Source organism: Hyposmocoma kahamanoa, unplaced genomic scaffold (genome assembly GCF_003589595.1).
Source record: "Hyposmocoma kahamanoa isolate Upper Pololo Valley unplaced genomic scaffold, ASM358959v1 102, whole genome shotgun sequence".
NCBI classification, from domain to species: domain Eukaryota; kingdom Metazoa; phylum Arthropoda; class Insecta; order Lepidoptera; family Cosmopterigidae; genus Hyposmocoma; species Hyposmocoma kahamanoa.
In genome coordinates this window covers 18,998,394-19,019,695 of record NW_020653337.1, presented here as the reverse complement: position 1 = coordinate 19,019,695, position 21,302 = coordinate 18,998,394, and the positions used below count along the sequence as shown (strand labels likewise).

Sequence of the window (21,302 nt, the reverse complement as noted above, 5' to 3'; positions counted from 1 at the left end):
AAAATGGAAATTTAATTATAAGTGACTGTACAAGAATATTGATTTAATGATCGACTGATTTATATCTAACCTAACGTGATCAGTTCGTGTAGATTAATCGTTTATAGGATATTAATTAGTAAAATTCTAGAGGACAATACTTCGATTCTTCCATTCGAATACTTCTCGTCCAGTACGGACGAAAAAATGTTAGACAACGTGATATCGTGTTGGAATAAAAAGTTGAAATAAATCATGAACACGTCCTCTCACAAAATGAATTTTAAGGTAAACGCTGTCTCAAGGTACAAGTTACGGTGGCAGGATCCCAAATAGCTCTCAAGGATATCATTGGTCCCAAGGGAAATTAGAATGAATTATCCTACAATGTATCGCTCTGTTCCAAGATTTTGTACTGCGCAAATGAGTTCTTACAACCATATAACAAGTTTAAAGTGTGATATAGATACGCAAAGTTATAAATGACATACTTTTAAAACGATGTGTTTCCCTTTATCACAACATATAATACTTATCCTAGTTTCCAAGATAGCGGTAGAGTAATATAATATCCGTTTGCTCGATACGTTATTGTATTTCTGTAAATAAAGTCGATCGATACGACGTGGATATTAAAAATAAAGTGTAAATACGATTTTCGTGATCCAGAACCTTGTTTGTAAACAAACACAAATAGCAGACTGCATCAGTACATCCAGCTATGACTCATAATGATGGCATCAATTCGTGGGCACGAGCGTCTGCGTCATTTGCTCTCAACTCCTAGTACATGTAAAGGAACTTACTTACCTTTAGCCTTGTTAATCCTTTCATGGATAGTAATAAGTAATACCGGACACAAAAATGTGAATACTTTTCCTGCCCTAGTGCTTATATTAATGTTTAATGTATATATTTGTCAGTGCGTTGTTGATATGGAAAAAAAATTCTCTATGGAAAAGCAGTAGGCGGCAAGTACACAGAAAGCACTTGGAATTTCCATTGTAAAGTCCGTTTGTTGGTTTTTGAGATCCTTAGGCTCAACTCACACTGGCGCTGCGTCGAAGCGTCGCGTCGCGTCCTGTTTTTCAAGTACAACGCATGGAGACGCGCGTCGTCGCGCGACGACCCTAGCATTAGCGCCTCCGTACCACAGTGCTGAACCAGTTCAGAGACTTTTGAACGCTCCACGTCGCACGAAACCGATCAACTTTAACCAAGCGTCGACGTGCGATTCCATATTTAGATAACACAAATTTGTACTAAGAATGGGAAAATAAAAATGAATATACTATAGGCGAAAAACATGACACGTCTCGTGACGCTTCGACTCTGCGCCAGTGTGAGTTGAGCCAAAGCAAAACGGGGTACCCTGTGCTATCGTATTCTAGTATTTAATTTTACGGTAAATGCTGATGATGTCCATGAATGGCAAACTTGTAGCGAACGTTTTGTTTGAATTTAATATTTATTAAAGGTTTTATTAGCACGTATAACGTCTAAATTAATTCCACATGACTCCCACTCGTCAGTAGTCGTACCCCAGCTAATGTGGGTTGAATGCAAAGACTACTAACGTCCTACATTACCGCTCCCGAGGGATAAGGCCCTACGCCTGCCTATACTTCCACCTACGTGCGTGTTAGAGCGCGAATAGCCTCCGGCTGCATTCACTTTCTCCAGTTATTATGTTAGGAAACATCGCATATTTATGTAACATCTTTTTCTTTTACGTCTATATTTATCGCAGTCACATTTTGTATTTATCTTCGTACTTCAGACGGCTGAGGATGTTATGATTATGCAGGAAATCAAACTACACTAAAATAGACAATAGTGGCGTCTGTGTGGGCTTCCAAAGAGTCCACTTTTTTTCCTTCGAATACAAGGATTTTGTTAAACTGCTTATACGTAACCGTTCTTTATTTTGTTATTAGTTAAGTGACGGGCCGAACAAGTCATGCGTCTGATGGTAAGCTACACGACTGTTCATAACAGTGTCACATAAGTTGACAAGTCTCTTGGGCCTGTAATTTTACCAGCACCCTTACCCTTCAAAACAGGAACACAGTAATGCAGAGATTACTGCTTGTCGGCAGAAATAGGTAAGGTGACAGTAATTCCATAGACGAACTCTTTCACAAGGAGCTCTACTGCTACTAAACCCTTCTCTCGAAAAGAAACACTTTTCTCAACAGAAAAACTGTTCTCGGAAAGGTGGAATCATTATTAATTAATAGGCTCCTTTCAAACGCTCAAATTAGTTGGCTCAAAGTGGGTCTTTCATCGTTACAGACCGCAACACGTTCGGACCGGACTTCAAAAAAAGAAGGAAGTTCTTAAGTCGACTGTATTTTTTGTTGTTACGCGATTACTCCGGCATTTGTGAATCGATTTCGATGATTCTTCTTTTGTTGGAAAGAGAATACCTTAGTAGTGGTTCCATTTAAATTTGAAGAAAATATTCCACCTCTAAGGGTGACAAATTAGGCGATGAATCCGGTTTATTGGATTTAACCCCCTTTCAGTTGACTGATTTCAATAAAACTAGATGTAAAGCCACAAAATTTTGAGGACTTTTTTTGGAAAAAGTTATAACTTTTTTATTATTAAACTCGTTAAAAAATTATTACCAATTGCAAACTCTTGTACTTCAACTAATGTTAAAAGCTTTATTATATTATTATATTTATTTACAATTATACTATTGATTCCAGTGTTTTAGTGTACATATACCTGCTCTGTTTGTTTTGTTTTCACCGTTAATTCATTTACCGACTGTAACAACTTACGAATATACCAACAATAAATAAACAATAAAATTAATGTAGCGGTTTTTGAAACACGTTAACAATGAAAAAACCTTTACGTTGGACAGTTAAAACAAATTATAGTAAATAAGCCTGTTACATAATGTTTTGTTGATTTTATATTACTTTATGACGTATGCAGCGTATAAAAGAGTTACGGATGCTAACGGGGACTGAGCAAACCAAAGAAAATGTACCCACAGTTTATTTAAACGTATATGTAAGGCGTGTATGAGCAAGAGAAGCAGACAAAACAATGACAAATCAAAGAAAAGGAGTACATTTAAAATAAGATTTTTTTATATTTAAATTTAGAAATCTAATAGTACATTCATATTTAAATCAGTATACAAAATACAAAAAGATTAGTAGACTACTAAAGACTAGTATACTATATATATACTAAAGATTAGTATACAGTACTGTATATAAACTAAACATTTTGATTAGAGTTTTGGTGAATAATTGCGAATTACTGACCAAATAAAAATTAAGATTATTTATATTTTATAACTGTCTGTGTTAAAAAGAAATGATTTGAATTTCAAAACGTACACCAACGTAATATTTTTGTAATCAAGACTTTTCTTGAAAAGTTTATTTCCTTATAAACACAGCCAGAATTTTGGTTAATTGTCGTTTCATCATCTTCTCATTTAAGATTACACCATAGAGTTTTAAGTTGTTTTTATGAATTCATTAATAAAAAGGCGTTCATTTCACAACGTTTTCCTTTTCCCGGATACCGAATGATAAATGGTTTCACGCATAGTTGGAAAAGTTCCTTGATAAAGGTACACCCGACGCTGTTGTACCATATTGAAGTGTTAACCGGTTTGGGACAGTTCAGTAGCTCCAAATAGTTTACCTGCCGTGTTGGGCTTTTGGGATTACGGAAGGACGATTGGATGAATATAGGTAGGTATTATTTACCTATCGAACAGTTAGCAAGTGTTCTAAAGATAAACGTTACTGTGCAGAATATCGATTTCCTACCAAAGTGCAGCAATCTTTTTTTTACATTTCTGCGTATTCACGCGCGTATTTTTTTTCTTCATTTTCGTTTTTTAAAATTTTACGATTGAATATTTTTTCCATAGACATAGTCACAGACCGAAATTCAAAATTTATACTTCGTCAAGACAGAGAAGTGTATTTTTTGTGCTAGTTTCAAATTTCATGATTATTGGTTGAGTAATGACCAAATAATTCCGTTCGTTGTTGTGGAATTTCAGTGGATGCCAAGAAATATGCCAAGAATACTGCAAATCTTTTGTAAATGCTAATGCAAGATATTTATGCCAATTAGTTTGATAAACGTCTCTATTCTCAAGAATAGAGACGTCTCTTTGCTATGGTTTTAAAATTTTGATGATTTTTTTTGAAATTTTTTATGACATGGGTCATAAAAAATTGTGATCCTGTAAGCGCGAGATATAGAAGACTCCGGATTTTTAGGATAAAATTGGAAAACCAACTTTTCTAAGTAGTTTCTGGTTTGAGTGTTTTCTAAATTTCGCTATTGTGCATAGAATTGTCTATTTTAAGTCTAGAATTAGTGAGATCTAGCACGTTACTATTACACAAGGTTGTTTTTGTAAAATACTGACAACATCGCGTCATAACCAAGTAACATCATAAACAACGCTTTCGTTTCATGTTTTGTTTTTACAAAACGTAATATATATACCAAAAATAGACTTTACGTTTTTTGTTGTAGTATCTGATACTTTTTAGGTCTATATCTGGTAGTAAGGTCAAACATGCAAGCGTCTCCTCTCACCCTCGCGCTTGCATTCCAGCCATTGACCTACCAATTTCCAGCGCTTTCTTTTGTTGCTGCACAGAATTATCACCGTTTAGAATGATCTACTTAAATATTTTTACTTTAAGTACGAAAGTAAAAATTCATGAAATAATAAAAGTCATAGAAGAAAAGTTGTTGTTCCAATAAAAAAATTGTTGAAATGTTAAACTAGGTCGCTGTTAGCAGACATTGAAAAGTAGGTACTCTATTATTATTGAGTATAAAATGATGTTAACAATGTAAAACTATTTCTATCAAGAATTTTAAGAATCCATTAGCTTATTAGACACCTAATAGAGGTAAAAAGGACTTGGAGCAGACTCAGCCCTATATTTGCGGGGTATAAAGGATGACCGTCGTCTAAATCTCATTATTTATGGTTCAGAGGGTCCCCCCTTTATCTTCTTCGTTGAAACTTTACCCTGAACTGTCCCAGGTATTTTTAGCTACTCTATTGAACGGGTACTTTAAAAAAATGTAAAGTTTTGTTTTCTACTACCACTTTTCTTCAGTGCAATGTATGAGACGCTATAAATCTAAGTAATTGCCTAAGTGGAGCTCAAGGTAATGGATATTCCTAATGAGATTAAAGTGGGCAGGTCGAAGTTTAATTAGTTTTCACGCGACTTCGTTCTCGGTTTGCAGCAGACACAGCGCGGGCGCATCGGGTCGAGGTCAGACTGATTGCTTTAATTTAGTCTAGAACCGAAATCTATCTGTATTGAAGGGACTACGACTATTTATTATATTATTTGGTTTATTTATGACTTTAAGATGCTTGTTCGATATCGTTGTAGTTAATAAGTAGTGGTTTTTAATCGCTTTATCGGAATTCGAAATTATTATTTATTTTCTTTGGATAATTATCTGATTTATATCCGAATTATGTATGCTGTTTCTGTAGCTTTTGACAAACAAATGACAAGCTAAATAAACACGAAAAAAAATCTTTGGAAAAACGTTTTCGTTTGTGACATGGCACCTTAGAATAATAACGCATAGAAACCTAGTCCGCACACGCTAAGTGAGGCAAATTGAAGCGCGCCCAATGGGCCTACACGAGCGGGCGGGCCGTCAGTGCTCAAGGTCAACTTGCACCGCGAACAGCTCAAGAATTTTAGCTAAAAATGACGAAATGTGCGGGAAATGAGTGTAAAAATACGTTAGACAAACATAAAATAGATACTAACATCACATTCCACAAGGAAGTAACGCGTTTTAACTTGTATTTTTTTGTGTATATATTCACTAAAACCGAAAATTAACCTACTACTAAAACTAGCCTACATGAATTTGATTTTTGCCTCACTTGTGACAGTTCGTTTGATATGAAACTATCATTCTATGCGTTATTATCCTAAGCATGGCACGATATTGCTAGAGGTAGCATTTTGCTGTCCCAATTAATGTTATAATTATCAAGGTATGTTTATCATTATCGTGACAATTATCAATGATTATTATCACTTCGAACCCTGCTTTATTTCATTGCTTTGCGGCTGCTCTACAAAGACAAGGCAAGTAATGAAATCGTATATAAGGCTTCGCATTAGTAAATCACTAGTAGTGACACTTGCTGGTAATACTCAGTCGGTTGCTGACCTCACATTCTTTTTACAGATTTTGTGCGCCGCGAAAATGATTCTTCGTTTCCTAAGATTCGAATATTCGTACAATTAATATTCAGGTCTTGAATATGTACGTATATATGAATGACAACAAGTTTATAAAAACGTTTATAATGTTACATGTTTCATTTATATTCGTATAATAAAAATATCTGATAGGAAATGAAACTATTTCCCAGATATAAATCGCGTATATTTGCTTTTTCAAACAAACAAACGTTTGGGGCCTTTGGTCCCACATGGTCCCGGTTGCCTGGATTATTAAAATAGTTTTTTTTTTTTGTTATGCGAGGCTGCAAAGTTGTTGTTTGACGCGAGTGCTTCTATTGAAACCTTAGATAGCGAAGTAGCCTATGATTCAAAAATAGAATCTTGAGCGTGGCGAGTCTTTCTAGAAACGAGACGTAAAACAACTGTGCTGCCGAACGAAACACACAACTTTTCACCTCACCATTTTCCTCGGTAGGAAAATGGTAGATGAAAGAAAAACATTTGAACTATAATAAAATAATTTTATAAACAAAATTAGTTATCGTTGTCAACTTAATGTCGACAACAATAAGAGTAAAATATACCAACGGATTTATATTACATAAATAATGTACGACAAATCGCGTAGTTAAATGTGTTATTATCTTTTTTATCACCGAAAGAAAAGTTAGGTCCACAGTCCATCGTCAAATTCGAATTTAAAAAACCTTTTCCACGTAGCGTGGAATAAATGGTTTTGCGCGCAGATTTCTAATGAGAAAGAAAGCCTTATCGAGCTAGTGAGGTGAAAGAACATATACTTATAAATTCGCGATTTAAATCCGAAAAGCAGTTTCATTTCCTAGTCTCTAGCTTGCATTACATTTACATAACATTTGCATTCCCCTCGTGAATTGCGTTGAGTTTATAATACATTTGTAGATAACACTAACAAGGTCGACACATTCAAAATTTTGCAATTCATTACCTTATCAAAGACTCATGGTCTTGTCATTGTTGAAATTATTGGCGCAACAGTACTTGAAGTAACAGCGAATTAACACATCTCTATTAACATGCGAGTAGATATTCAGACCGAGACAGACCGGAACACCCGAGTGCAACCGAGCGAACACCTCAAGGTCGCACACGGCCAAATGAACATTCAAACTCACTTCACATTCATAACAATGCCTACATTCTTATTGAAATTACGACATTCAAAACTGAAAGGCGGTAAAGATGGACGTAAAACCGGCCAAGCGTTCGTTTATTAGTATCCTTGCAAAAAGACGGGGCTCTGAAATCGTAAGTGTTGCTGAATTAATAATTTGCGGAACTCCAACATTTCCTTATTACAACAACGACCGCCACTTTTGCCCCTAAGAGCGGGAGACGTGTTAAACAAAGACGATGATGTGTTGTGTAATAAAGAGGTCATAATATCAGGAGATATTTCATTTTTAATAACTTAACGAGCATGCCAATTACTCGGTTTCAAAGTAGAGTACTATGAGTACAAGAGCAACGTAATTGTGGGCACCACCAAATATAGAAAAGTTAATTTCCCAAATTGGTCCTACCGGAATTCGAACCCGGAACCTCCTCATCCAGCGCCCGCAGTACAAACCAGGTCATCAAAATACTCGATGACGCTGCTGTTTAACCGACTTTAAAAAAGAAAATATTTCACCTCCTTAGGTGTCAAATCAAAAAAAAGATGAATTAGGTTTATTGGATTGCATTCACTTTCCGCTAACCGATTTTAACATCACTTGACAAGTAGATGTAACTTTACAAACTCATCAGGTCGGTTTTTTTATAAGCAAGTGTTCTGCAAATTAAACGTTTTCTCTTTTCCTTTCGAAGATGGTATGATAAGAATCAGCGATAGATTTATCAGAAAGCAAAAAACGACTTGATTTGTAGCCAATTGGTTCAGATCGTGGTAAGTGGAGCCAACCGTGACTTCTAACGGACCAGCCATCGGTTGGTGCAACTATTTATTATGGAAAATAGCTGCAGGCTTTCACGGCTCATCAACCAAATCTGGTTAAGTGGCCATTCTCGTAGCGCATAATGATGATAGACTGCTATTTGATTGACACCTGTTCTCAAAATTATATCACGCAAGTTTACTTCTAATCTTTGCATTTAGCAAATATAAGCTCTCCAGCCGCAGTCATTTCTTATTGAATAAGTTAAATAAACTATCACAAATATAATTAAAGATGTTTTATAAGCAATCGCGTGACTATCGTGATTTCGGCAAGATTTCTCTGTACTTCAGCAAAAACAAGATTGTTTCAAATCACGGGTATTACGAGAGCGAAAGATATTTTTTCTTTTTTGTTAGCATAGTCGGTATTTTGGAGAGAAAATGTAGAGACACATGCGGAGTTTTGTTATAACAAATTTAGATGATGACTTGCTTGAACCGATGATATTTTCTCTTAGATGTTTTTGTGTAGACGATATTAAGGAGAGTAAAGTGAAAGTGTCGCGGACGTGTTTCGTATACAGTTAGTCGTGCGACACAGTGAGCATCATGTCGATTGGGGCAAGGCGAACTACGACCTAACTAAGAGAAGCATAAAGTTTCAATTTAAAAGCATCAACATAATGTAATCTTTGAGTCGTTGCGAGGGGCGTTGCTACGCAATCACCGACTGCGACAGCCGAAAATTTGTTTTGACATCTTTTAAGTTATTTTGCTTTAATTACGCAGCTGATGATGGTTGACAGCTTACTCTCAATTTTATTAGCTTAAAGATTAATTGATATTACTTTCAGTCTGCAGTTTCTAAGTGAAAACAATTCTATTCCTTGTGTCTTTTTAGTGTCTATCAATGTACCTTTAAATGAATTGCCTATCTAAGAACATAAGTGAGAGACAAGTTTCTGTTTTATTTTCTGTCGAAGCAACTAAAACAACTAAAAGGAATGGAAGTAAATCCCGGATTAGCGACCCTAACATGTCTACTGAAAGGATTGTTTTCTAAACTGAGATACTTAAGTTTCCCTATTATATTAGAATAGACTTTGAAGTGCAATGTTACGTGCCGACGTAGACAACTGTTTGTAAAGCTTGGTCAACGGAAGTTACGCGCCACCGTGTTGATTTATCACGTCACAGGCGTGAAAGATTGTTGCGTTCAATTTAGAGTGACCTTTTTCAAGAAGAAGCGGCATAGGAGTACACTTTTTCAATAAGCGTCTCAGAAATGAATCGAATCCGGTCGAGGCATTCAGAGCGCGGTGCGTATCAAGTATCGATCAGAGCGGCTCTGCTGCGTCGCCCCACATTTCACGCTCGTTGCCAATCACGACGTACAAGCTTTAGCCAGTCGTTTTACTGTCGGCCTATCGTAGCCATATAAATACAAGCACCGATCAAAACAAAAGACGCAAATAGAAAGTGATATTTTAGTTAGAAGGGTCCGAAACTGTTATGATGCCGCCCGGGGAAGCAGATGGAGCGATATAAACAATAATATTATAAAACGTCTTTTTATTTTTACACTTAGTACGTATACTTAGTATTTCGCACATATTGCCACTTTACCAATTCTGCCGCTTACCGCGTCCCGGTTTTGAAGGGTAAGGGAGCTGGTCAAATTACAGGCACATGGGATTTTCAAGGGAGGACAAGGTGACGGGCATAGTGGCAGTGCCCCTCAGATTTTTGCAATTTAAAGGTCTGAGTGGCACTGCAACTGTTATCGATAGGCATGTTGCTTTCCACCTAATGCGCGTCTTGTTCGTCCCGCCACTTGGTATCATAAAAAAAAACACATACTACATGCTTTGATTGAAAATGTAGAAAATGTTTATAAGTTAGAAGAGGCTGAAACTCTTGTAATGCTACCCGAGGTTGTAAGCACGTAGCCTAACCTTAGCTTAGAAAGCCCAATCCACTAGATTTATTTGCAAGAAATGACAAAACACCTAAAAAAGACCTAATATAAAGTATATGATTTTAATAGTAATCGACATGAAGTATAACAAAAACGAAGTGATTTATGGGCACGTCCTCTCGTTTCAAGAATATTAGATGGTAGCGACTATAGTAAGTAAGACATACTACGTATGTATGTATGGAAGTGACGACGGATAGAACAAACGTAAGAATTGTGTAGGAAAAGAATTGGAGAGCGATTCAAAAATTCAAAAATAAGTGGCTAGGTACCAGAAAAGAATGTGATAAGATAAAAGGGTCGGATGACGATGAAACAGGTCAGCGTTGACACAATAATAACGATATTGACAACACTATAAAACGTCTTTTGTTTTTCGCACGTATGACATGCTTTGATTGAAAAGTTGGAGAATATTAATAATGATATTTTTGCAACAATTATAAATTAATGATTTGGCACGACCGACTGTTAAGTGATACGATTATTGATATCGATTGTATAATAATAAGCAGGCACGTTTGTGGTGGCATTAGAGGCGAGTTAAACGTTGCCGGCTGCCGAATATTGCTCAACGACAGCTGCGCGCTGACTCATTCGCACGTAGGTGTCTCCTTCACAGCGATACCGTGATTTAATTCTACTAACTCTCACTATTGTTAGTAATGCATACACTTGTTGAGCTAGTTGAACACTATGTATTGACTTACTTATTACTAAAGTTTCGTCATTGCGTGTACCTTAGTCATTATAGGCAATTGTTTCGAAAAATTTAACTAGTTCGGGTTATTGTTTAAAAGTTTAAATTTATTCTTCAGTCGTTTGTAGAACTGATAACCTTCAAACAGTTGTTACATGTGGTATGACATTTATACATATAATACAACTGTAGCGGATTTAATTGTGTACGTTGAAGATAAAGAATGTACGTATTGGAATCCAAGTATAGCTTTGTTTTTGTACACATAATACCAAAAACTACTGGACAGTTTTTAATGAAACTTGGATGAAATATACATGGTATAAAATCCTTAATACAATCGAAGATATAACTTTCCTTTTTTACAAGATATAAGATATTTATCCTAAATTGCCCATGATATTACTGGATCAGCAGCCTGATTTTGATTGCCTCTCCCGATCGGAAACTGCGTCTCTCCCAAGTCGAGGCGCATCATTGCGATTCACAACTGATATGAAAAACACACAAAGATCAATTGCTCATTTTCGAAAATTACTAGTAACCGATTCATCAATCGTACATAACTAAATTAGGTAAGCAGATCAGGGAAGCACTTCCAACGCTCAACACTTGTCTAACCCGAAAATTTCTTAAGCTCAAAAGGCCAGGAGCTTTGGCGTGGCGCCGACGGATCACGATTCATAATAAATACATTTTCAATTTAGATATCATGGATACTTCTCTAAGTAGAGCGTGCATGTGTGCTGGAGAAGCAAATAGCCGCGCGTATTCTATTACAATGCTCGAGCGTGGTCAACTACAGGGCGATTTTTTTTATAATATCATTTGCCGGGACGAACTTGTTGTGTGCTTGGTGGTAAGCTACATACCTGTCCATAACAGTTGCAGTAAAGATTTGAAGGGCACTGCTACTGCGCCTGTCACCTTGAGACATAAGTTGACAAGTCCCATATGCCTGTAATTTCATCAGCACCCTTACCTTAAAAACTGGAACGCAGTGTTGCTTCATATTACTGCTTGGCGGCAGAAATAGATTAGGTGGCAGTGTTTTCTTGGACGAACTCTTTCACAAGGAGCGCTACTGCTACTAAATACCTCGTCAAACTTGAGTTACTAGGATGAGGATGCTAAGGTAGCACGACAACTCTAAATCCATCAACCCGCTTCACTATAGCATGTGAAGTAATTTACATATAAAATTGTAAATTATTAAAAATCCACTACTACTTGAGAAAATTTGAGATCAATGAATAGTATGGTATTAAATGACTCTTTGGTAGTAAATTACGAATACAAGAGTTACAAAGATAAACGTTATGTTTTGTGCCTATAATATTATCTCACCTGCAAATGAATGACATCATCGCACGCGTCGCGATTGGGCTTCAATTAGCGAAAAACTTATTATGCTGAGTCAAATTCATATTTTACCTATTACATTCCATTAGACAGGCAAGTACTGATTCATTAATCGCTACTTCGTTTACGAGAACTGGTAGTAGACTGAATAATATATGAAAATGTCGTAAGTTAAACCTCGGAGGTAATTTCGTGCTAATGGCAGTCTTGATTGCTGTTCATTCTTCAGAGTGTCTACATAAAGCGCGATTTAGCTAAACAGAAATCATGTACTCTTGTTCAAAGTTAATTCTGGTCATACTCTTCCGTACCGTGAGAAACATTTGAAGCAAATTAACTTTCCTCCATTACTGTCACGCAAGAAGGAACGCAAACTGCGAGTATTAGCTTTTTCTTACCTCATTTAAGTTATACGTAATGAACGTCTGTATCAATCAATTAGCTTAGAATAGTTTCACGTACGTTAGTAATAGCGTTAGTAATTTGGGTCGTTGAACTAACGGGATTACAACCGATGAGGCGGGTATTGCGTTTACCACGTATGCTGTCGTGTAGGCCGCACGTCGTCGTGACCGAAACATATGAAAGTGATAGATAACTAACTACACACATTGTCGGCAGGTACTTATTAGCGGTACACGCTTATCCAATTTGTGAAAATAATATGATAGCACTTTAATAAGCATCATCTGGACATTCAACCATTTTACCTGTCTTTAAGAGATAAGTTTAAATTAACATTCGTTTATACTAGCGCAACAGTACATACATTTATACAAATGTAATTTATGCTAAGGCGAATCACCGGATGAAAAGCGGGAAAAACAGTTTTGCTAGATCAAATGGTTCAAGTATTTACTATTAAATAACGATCTTACAAAAAATACACGATATACCTAAGGATATTGTCTAAAGAATGTGCTAATGTGTTACACGATAGGATGTACTTTATCCGATCATTTAAAATAGAAATCTAAAACGAAATACTTAGTAATAAAATGTGTAACTTTGTACATAATTTTTATGTGGCGCTATTTATCTATAAGTATTATAGAGAACCTGAAAATTTTTGGTTTTCAACTGAAGCCCTATTAGTTATTCAATTCAAATTTGTCCCAACACTTGCAAATTGCCCAGTGTTTAACGACGCTTATCGGGCGCTTATCGACGTCGGATTTGTGTCAAATTTTCTTAGCCTGTTCTTATTTTATTTATATTATTTTACAACACATGGATTCCCCCCCCCCACACCTCACCTCCTAAGATCTGGCTCGCGTTGATATACTTCGCCTTAAGAAGAATAGTAATTTATTTATGAAAAATAGTGACTGACATTAATACGAGAAGTAAAAATAAACTTGCTGTTCTTGACAGTTCATTTCATACAAAATTTGCCATTCACGAGGCTTAGATTATAGTTACTGCCACTATGGCCGAACGGTTACCATACCGGACTGCCACGGAGAGACCCCAGGTTCGATTTCCGGGCCGAAAGAAATATTTATATAGCCTACATTTATTTCTCTCGTGAGTTAGAGTGTAATTTACGGTTGTCTATGTGTGTGTCCATGGCACCCGCAACACAGGGTTTCCCTAGTGCGGGGCTATGTTGAGTGTGTGCGTTATTATTGTTATTATTATTAGTTAAACAAAATCATTATACTAAAAGTTTATTATAAAGCTTATGCGTACTTGGATGACAAAAACCCGTGGTAATGACCCGTTTAGCTTTTGAACTCGAACTCGATCCACGATGTTTGAAATAAATATTGTAAATGATAGATGTTTATTTACAAAGAATAATCCCTAGAGTTTTGCTTATCTTCTCAGGGGAATCTGCCTTACGAATGAGCAGTAGAGTTTAATTTAGTAAGTTGTAATTTGTTTAAATTTGAATACCTCATAGATTAACTTGGACCTGAAAATTTGGTATTTCTAGCCATCGTCGCTCAATCGTGTCATGCATTTATGTAATGGCGTTTATAATCAAGTTACTCATCTAGTTCATTCTATACATATAAACATCGATAAGAGACGATAACATGCAGTGGCGGATTTGCCCTAAGGTCACCCTAGGCTCGGGCGGCCCGATTTTAATGGCGGCCAATCGTGACAAAAAATTCACTGATGATGACAAGAAATAACTCAAAGTACCTACCTAAATATTTTAAAGGCTCATGCACGTTATGGCGGCCCGCGCTGCACCGCATCGTATAACAACAATCTTCTTAAATCACTTTCGTACATTTTATTTATAAAATTTAGATATGTCTACCAGTAGGTACATGAGTGCTGAGAAAGGGGCGGCTGGCACTGACTACATGACTGCAAGACCAAGACTGCAAGTCCGCCACTGATAACATAACGTAACGTTTTGATTCTATGAGTAATTTTCTAAGGACATATTAATTATGTGCTCTGTATTGTAGACCCATAATGGAGTTGAAGAGTTCGACGGCTCATTTTGGGATGACATGGGGTCTAATCGCGCTCGAATTCATTCGACGATAGGAGACAATCTGAACTCCGGATAATAGCAGCATTGTTACGACGACTTTAATTAAATTCAATTGTAATGGGACATGCGATATCTCCATTGAATAGATTACAAATGATATAGTTGCGCTTGACTGCTTGCCACAACCTACAACGTCCTTTAAATAATAGTAAAGTTTTGTTTTTATTGATTATCATGATGTCCATCTGCGCTTCCCGAAAAGTACAATTTTTGGCTATTCAAGGCTAGACTCAATAGGCATTTTTTAAGCAAACGCGTCTCATGGTCGGTCACATCGTCGCTTAACATCAGGTGAGATTGTGGCCAAGCGTGTGTCCGTTATTTATTAAAAAAATCTCCATCAGTTATGTGTGAAAAGTATTTTCACACATAATTGATGAACTGGGAAATGTAATTATTTTTCGGATGTAAATCGCGCATATTTGTGTTTTCAAACAAATCAACGTTTCGGGCCAAACAAATATACGCAATTTAGATCTGACTTTCATTTCCTATGTGTAACAATCGCGAAAACATACGTACAACTTTTCTATATTGTCTCGGGTCTGGTAGTCTTTGGTTTCGTCACTGTTTCCGATTTCCATAACACAAGTGGTTTAGTGACTTACTTTGGGATCAGAGTAAAACATATGTGATGTTGTCTAATATTTATATTTATTTACATTGCATAATTATGTGCAACGATTGAAAACTAAGAACTAGATACTCCACAAGTTTATTATTATTGTTATCCTTAGCTCAGTTGATAGAGCAGTAGTCACGTTAAGGCAACAGACGCCGGTTCGCGTCCAGTCGGATCGAAAGATTTTTCTTTGTGTTAGTTAGACCCTATATAATATAATAATAATAATAGTTTTGAAATTTATTTTAATAACGGTAGTACACCTTTTGAAAGAATTTATTCAGGGAAGTACTGCCACTTTACCTATTTCTGTCGCCAAGCAGTAATTGCATTTATCATAGCATTACTGTGTTCCGGTTTTGAAGGGTAAGGGTGCTGGTGAAATAACAGGCACATGAGACTTGTCAACTTATGTCTCAGGGTGACGGGCGCAGGGCCGTGCCCCTCCGAACTTTGTGACTTAAAGCTCTGAGTGGCACTGCAACTGTTATGGACAGGCGTGTAGCTTACCATCAGACACGAGTTGTTCGTTCCGTCACTTGATATTATAAAAAAATTCTCCTGATATTATAAAGAACTCAATTTGAAAGAGTTTATACAGGACCCTAATCCTTACCCAAGTAGCACTCCCATCTAAATATATACTATAAGATATCTAATAGAATTTAATTCGATTAAATATTTTAAGAGTTCAAATTCCCTCAAGATATCCCGAAGAAGGTTTCTAGATAATTTAAAGCAAACGTGGGTACAACTTTGTTAGTAGATTACAAGAGTGCTTTGAGAAACGATCTGTAGGTAGTGTTAATCTTGATTCTTATCTTTTTTCTCAAGTAAACCTTCTAGAATGCTACAAGATCATTTGTAGAATGTAGACAGTTTTTATTTAGCCTTGTAGACAGTTTCTAGATAATTTATAGTCTATGATAGTTTGCTTAGTAATGCTATTTTAAAACCAAAATACTAAAGCGTTACAAACATAAGACGCAATTCTCTTAGTAGGTACTAATGGATTTCAAGTTTAATGGCTTACAAAATTTAACCTATCAAAATTGCAACATGGCGAAATTAGATATAATATTTCTGACTTTTTGCGCAATGTTTAATAGGTTAGAGAGAGCAAATTGACGTGCGTAAATATATTGTGTAAAGTTATGTAAAACCTGCCATAAAAGTAATGCGCTCGCTAAATTTTAAATATTTATATATAAAATATAAACTTATTAAAAATACAGTTATCAATTTTCGGTTTTAAATATTTACTGAAAGCTTTAATATACAAAATAACTCACAAAACAAACCATTTCCAAGAAGTTCTAGGCTTCTTGAAGCTAATTTCAACTTAGATTAATTTTTAAAAAGAAAAGAAATTTTCTCGGCTACTTCATAGTCATTCTCTAAAAATTAAAATGGCGATAAGAATTTAAAGCTTTTTACAAAACACTGTTGGGAGCATTTTGTCCATAGCTTTGTCTAAAGAAAAACTTTAGAATACGAAAAGATTATTTTTAATTGCTTTAGTGTAGTTGATCTTATAGAAAAATATTCACTCCTATGAAGCTTTGGGTCTAAAGAAAAACTTTAGAATACGAAATTATTATTTTTACTTGCTTTAGTCTAGTTGATCTTGTAGAAAAACATTCACTCCTATGAAGCTTTTGTGATTGTCTACAAAACGCGATGTTTCTAAGCGATTTTTTTGACAGTATTACAAAACCTGTATAAAAGTTATAGGGAATAATGAGCGTATTACGCAATAAAAAACTTTTCAAAACACTAGGTCAAAAACATAATTGAAAAAATCCAATTTGTCGCAAAAAAACGTTATTCTGTATAATTATGTGGAATGTGTTGTAATAATTTAATACAGCTCCGTACTAATACAAAAAGCCTCCGTGAACGACCATTGCTGAATATACCTTTGGTTAGAACCAATTACAGACAAAATTCCTTTGTATTGCGAGCCTCCTCTGCGTTTAATAAATGGTGTGTGGACTGTGATCTTGATCTGTTTTGTACTGGTATAGCTGCAGCGAAACGGCGTTTAACTTTAAAAATCTTTGAATGTATGTAGCATCAGATATGATAGTTGTAGCATCAGCTGTTTTTGTTAATTTTTATATGTGGGAACTCATCATCAGAATTCGATTATTTATTTAATTTTCTAAGTGATTGTTTGTCTGTCAGTTCTCCGACAAGAAGTTAAATAAATAAAATAAATAAATAAATAACTAGAAAGGTGGATAAATTCCCTATCATATAAATATAAAGAATATTTTAATGACATACCTAACTTATGTTGGAAGAAATAAAATTTTCATTACAAAATTGAGGTTATTTCTTCACGCCAATCACATTTCACACAATGATTTCACTGTATTCTATTGACAGACGGCACAATACACATACACAACATTGAAGTACAGTAGTTTAAGCGCTCATTTCAATTGTTTTTATCATTTCAAAACACGGAATTACTTCACAATTTTTATTTATTTGTCAACAAACGAAGCCATGACCAGCTCGCGCGAGTTACGACTATTGTATCCAGTGTTGCCAATTTGTGAGAAATTCCCCAAATTGTGGGGAATTTCAACTAGATTGGGGATTTTGTGGGGATTGGCGCTATGTGAGGAAAATGTGGGGATTCTAACATTTTATCATTTTGTTTAATCTATCAATTGCTAGTGCATCGCTAGTTTGATCGTTACTGTTAGAAACACAGTGATGGACTATATCGACGTGTTTTTGAACATCGCACATCCCTCGTATTATTAACAAGCAACTTAAATAGAATTATTATTAGAGCACTTGGTTCTGAATTGTAAAATTACCAGTCGGTGCGTGTTGAGTTCGCGATTCTTTCTCCCGCTAAGGCCGGTCCCCGGTATGAAGCAAAACGAAATCAGCTATTGATAAACAAAACCGAGCAGTTGGTACTTCCACACCACAACTTACCATTCGTCAACTTTGAGTATTAAATATAAATAGGTCGGAACTTATTGACTATTTCTAACATTAACATAGTATCATCAAATGTACAACAAATAATCAATTTACTTAAAAAATTAAGTAAAATGTTTTTTATTATCAAAGACTGTTTACAGATTAATGTTGAATCTAATTAAAATAAATAAACGATTTAAGGTCATCTAATTTTATAATTAGTTTTACATTTTACATTCTGTTTACATTCACAGCAAACGTAATAGATTATTACATTTTGAGTTTCTTAATTCTTTATTATATTTTTAAGCGATGTATTTCTAATAAATGATGACTCGAGATGTGGGGAATTTTTGGGAAATATGAACTTTGCTCTTCCCAAATTTGGGGATTTTAACCGTGATTTTTGGGGATTTTGAACAATTGGCATTGGCAACGATGATTATATCGAATGATGTGACTTAATATCCAAGGTTCACCATCTCCACCAGATCTTTTCATATTCTCTACTTTATCCATTTTGCATGAACTCTTACAACGTCGAATAGAGTAAAAACCCTAATTGTAGTATTTTTTAAAATGAAAACTACTGAAGACGCGCTATAACGTGTTTGTCATAAGTACAAATACTACAGAATGTCTATAAATTAAATATATATAGAATAACCTTAAGAACACTAGTTTTTAGAGTGTTAATAGACTTTACTGGATGTGTATAGAACAATTTTATTAAAAATAATCAGTTGTTCTACAGATGAACTTACAATAAGGACTATAAGTATAATTAAGTTGTTTGGTAATAACAATGTTTTAAAATTTTGACTTAAGTGAAATAAGTCTATAAGAACAATTTCTTTTTTATAGAGAACTAGTATCTAAATGTAATAGGACTGTTTATAGATGTAACAGTTTTAAGGCGTGTAAAGTGTGCTCATTGGGTACTTATTTATGCCGCCAAGCAGTAAGTGAGTATTACTTCGTTCTGGTTTTGAAAGGAATGGGTGCTGGTAAATCTACAGGCACATGGGACTTGGCATGTTTGAGAGTGACGGGCGCAGAGACAGTGCCCCTCAGATCTTTGCAATGAAAAATTCTAAGTGGCACTGCAACTGCTAATAGGCACAAGGCGCTTACTTATTCGTCCCTTTACTTGATGTCATAAAAAAATAATACAAAATCGATTGTTTGTTAGACCAGTTTCTTAAATTGGGTTTAGAATACTAGCTTAAGGGTTGCGTGTTCAGGTTCCGTGGTTTTATGCAGTTTAGCGAACCGATCGTGATCTTTAATAGCATTCGTTTAAATTGACAAATAAGGAAAGCGTGACTAACTGTTGTAATGGTTCGATGTTTTGTATTTCTTGTGTTTCCCCCAAGTGTGGGGCGTGGCAAGGCCGTACTCTCGAGAATCTATGACTGGAGTATGATATCATGCTTGCTGTCGGCGACACTCGATCTTAACCCAATCGAGCGTAGATTACGAATGTGCGGACCACTCGGCGTGACGTGATTTATTATTAATGCTTACCTACTATTTAACTGCCTCTGTGGCCGAACGGTCACCATTGCAACTGTTAAGGATAGACATGTCGCTTAACACCAGGCGCACGACTTGTTCGTCCTTGGTTTTTTTATGATATCAAGTAACGACTTGGTATCATAAAAAACCGATTTGTGTCAATTAAATAATAACTTCAGAATAATAATTGCAGAGTTGGTGATATTTTCTCAGAATGTGCAAATAGTTTCTTATATATTTTAATTCTTATATAAATACGATATCACTTCTTGTTTAACTTGTTTTTTTTTTGTTATTTTGACCTTACGTTCGTTACGCAAATTTTGTATTGTCAGTGAAGAACAAATTAAAATTCGTTTGTTACAATTCAAAAGCTTTTCATAAATGTGAGCGTGTAGGGGGCGTGACGCAGCGGTGGCGAAAGCATTCATTTATCAGGTAACATACTGACTACGTGTCAACAGGCAACTGAGTGAACTATTGTTTTTACGACATGCGTATAAAAGCCAATTTGAAGCCAATACAGTTTCTGAAATGTGTGTTTATTCCGGTTGATAAAATATACCTGGGAAGAAGATCCATATTCCGTGGTGTACGGAAAAGATTCAAGATGGCGTATTCAAGATTGCGGGGGAAAGACTGCTGTTGTTCGTCTTACAATTGACCTTTGAGGGAAGCCTTATTTTCAATTTCAGGCCAAAGAAATTTGACCTACGTCACCGCCACAAGTGCACCGCAACAATCTGTATTCCTCGGCACGACATCGTTCACTATGAAACTTAAATAAAAAAGCAACGACGACGAATAGCAAACCCGCAAGCTGGTGCGTCGAAAAATATATTCAAGACGCCGAATTCAAAATGATGGCCAGCCAGAAATTTACCATCCGGGAGTTTATTGCAGCGGCCTTGAATCCGAATTCCGTTTTAAATTTTTGTGTGATTATACACTATAGTGAGATCAAAGGAAGATTTTGTTGTGATTTTACGTTCAAACGCATCATCATTATCATCTCTTTTTGGGACATCAATTATGTGAATCAGTGATTGAATTAATAAATGGTAGACCAGTTTTATAGCGTATGCGCCATAACATCGATTGATAAACAAATGACGACTGCATGTGGGCGGTACTGTTTGATTCTTATTTATTTTTATATTGGGATGCCGTATTGCACTAAACCTAAACATATAGGTTTTAGTACTAATAATCATTTCTGGGTTACCTAATCTAGGTTGAGCGGTATTATAGTACCTACCGACAACGATATCGATTTCATATTCTTAGCCTCGATTGCACTAATTGCGAAAGAGTTTCCTCACATTAAATGATACACAAGATATTTTCAATTAGATTCAGCTTATTTTATGCTTAGCTGATTATCGGCAGCCTATTCAGTAAACAAACAGTTAACCCTTAAAAACACGAGCTTCAATGCCAATGCTACGGGTGAAATAAATTATAAAAACAGAATTCAGCTTTTTCTCGCGAAGCTCAATTATTGAGTCAACAAATCGCAACGAAT

At 35.6% G+C, this 21,302-nt stretch overlaps 1 protein-coding gene across 2 annotated transcripts in view; it reads left to right on the top strand.

The window, feature by feature from the left end:
• Positions 1-21,302, top strand: part of LOC113231578 — a 216,983-nt gene that overhangs the window by 1,513 nt on the left and 194,168 nt on the right. The window lies entirely within an intron of this gene.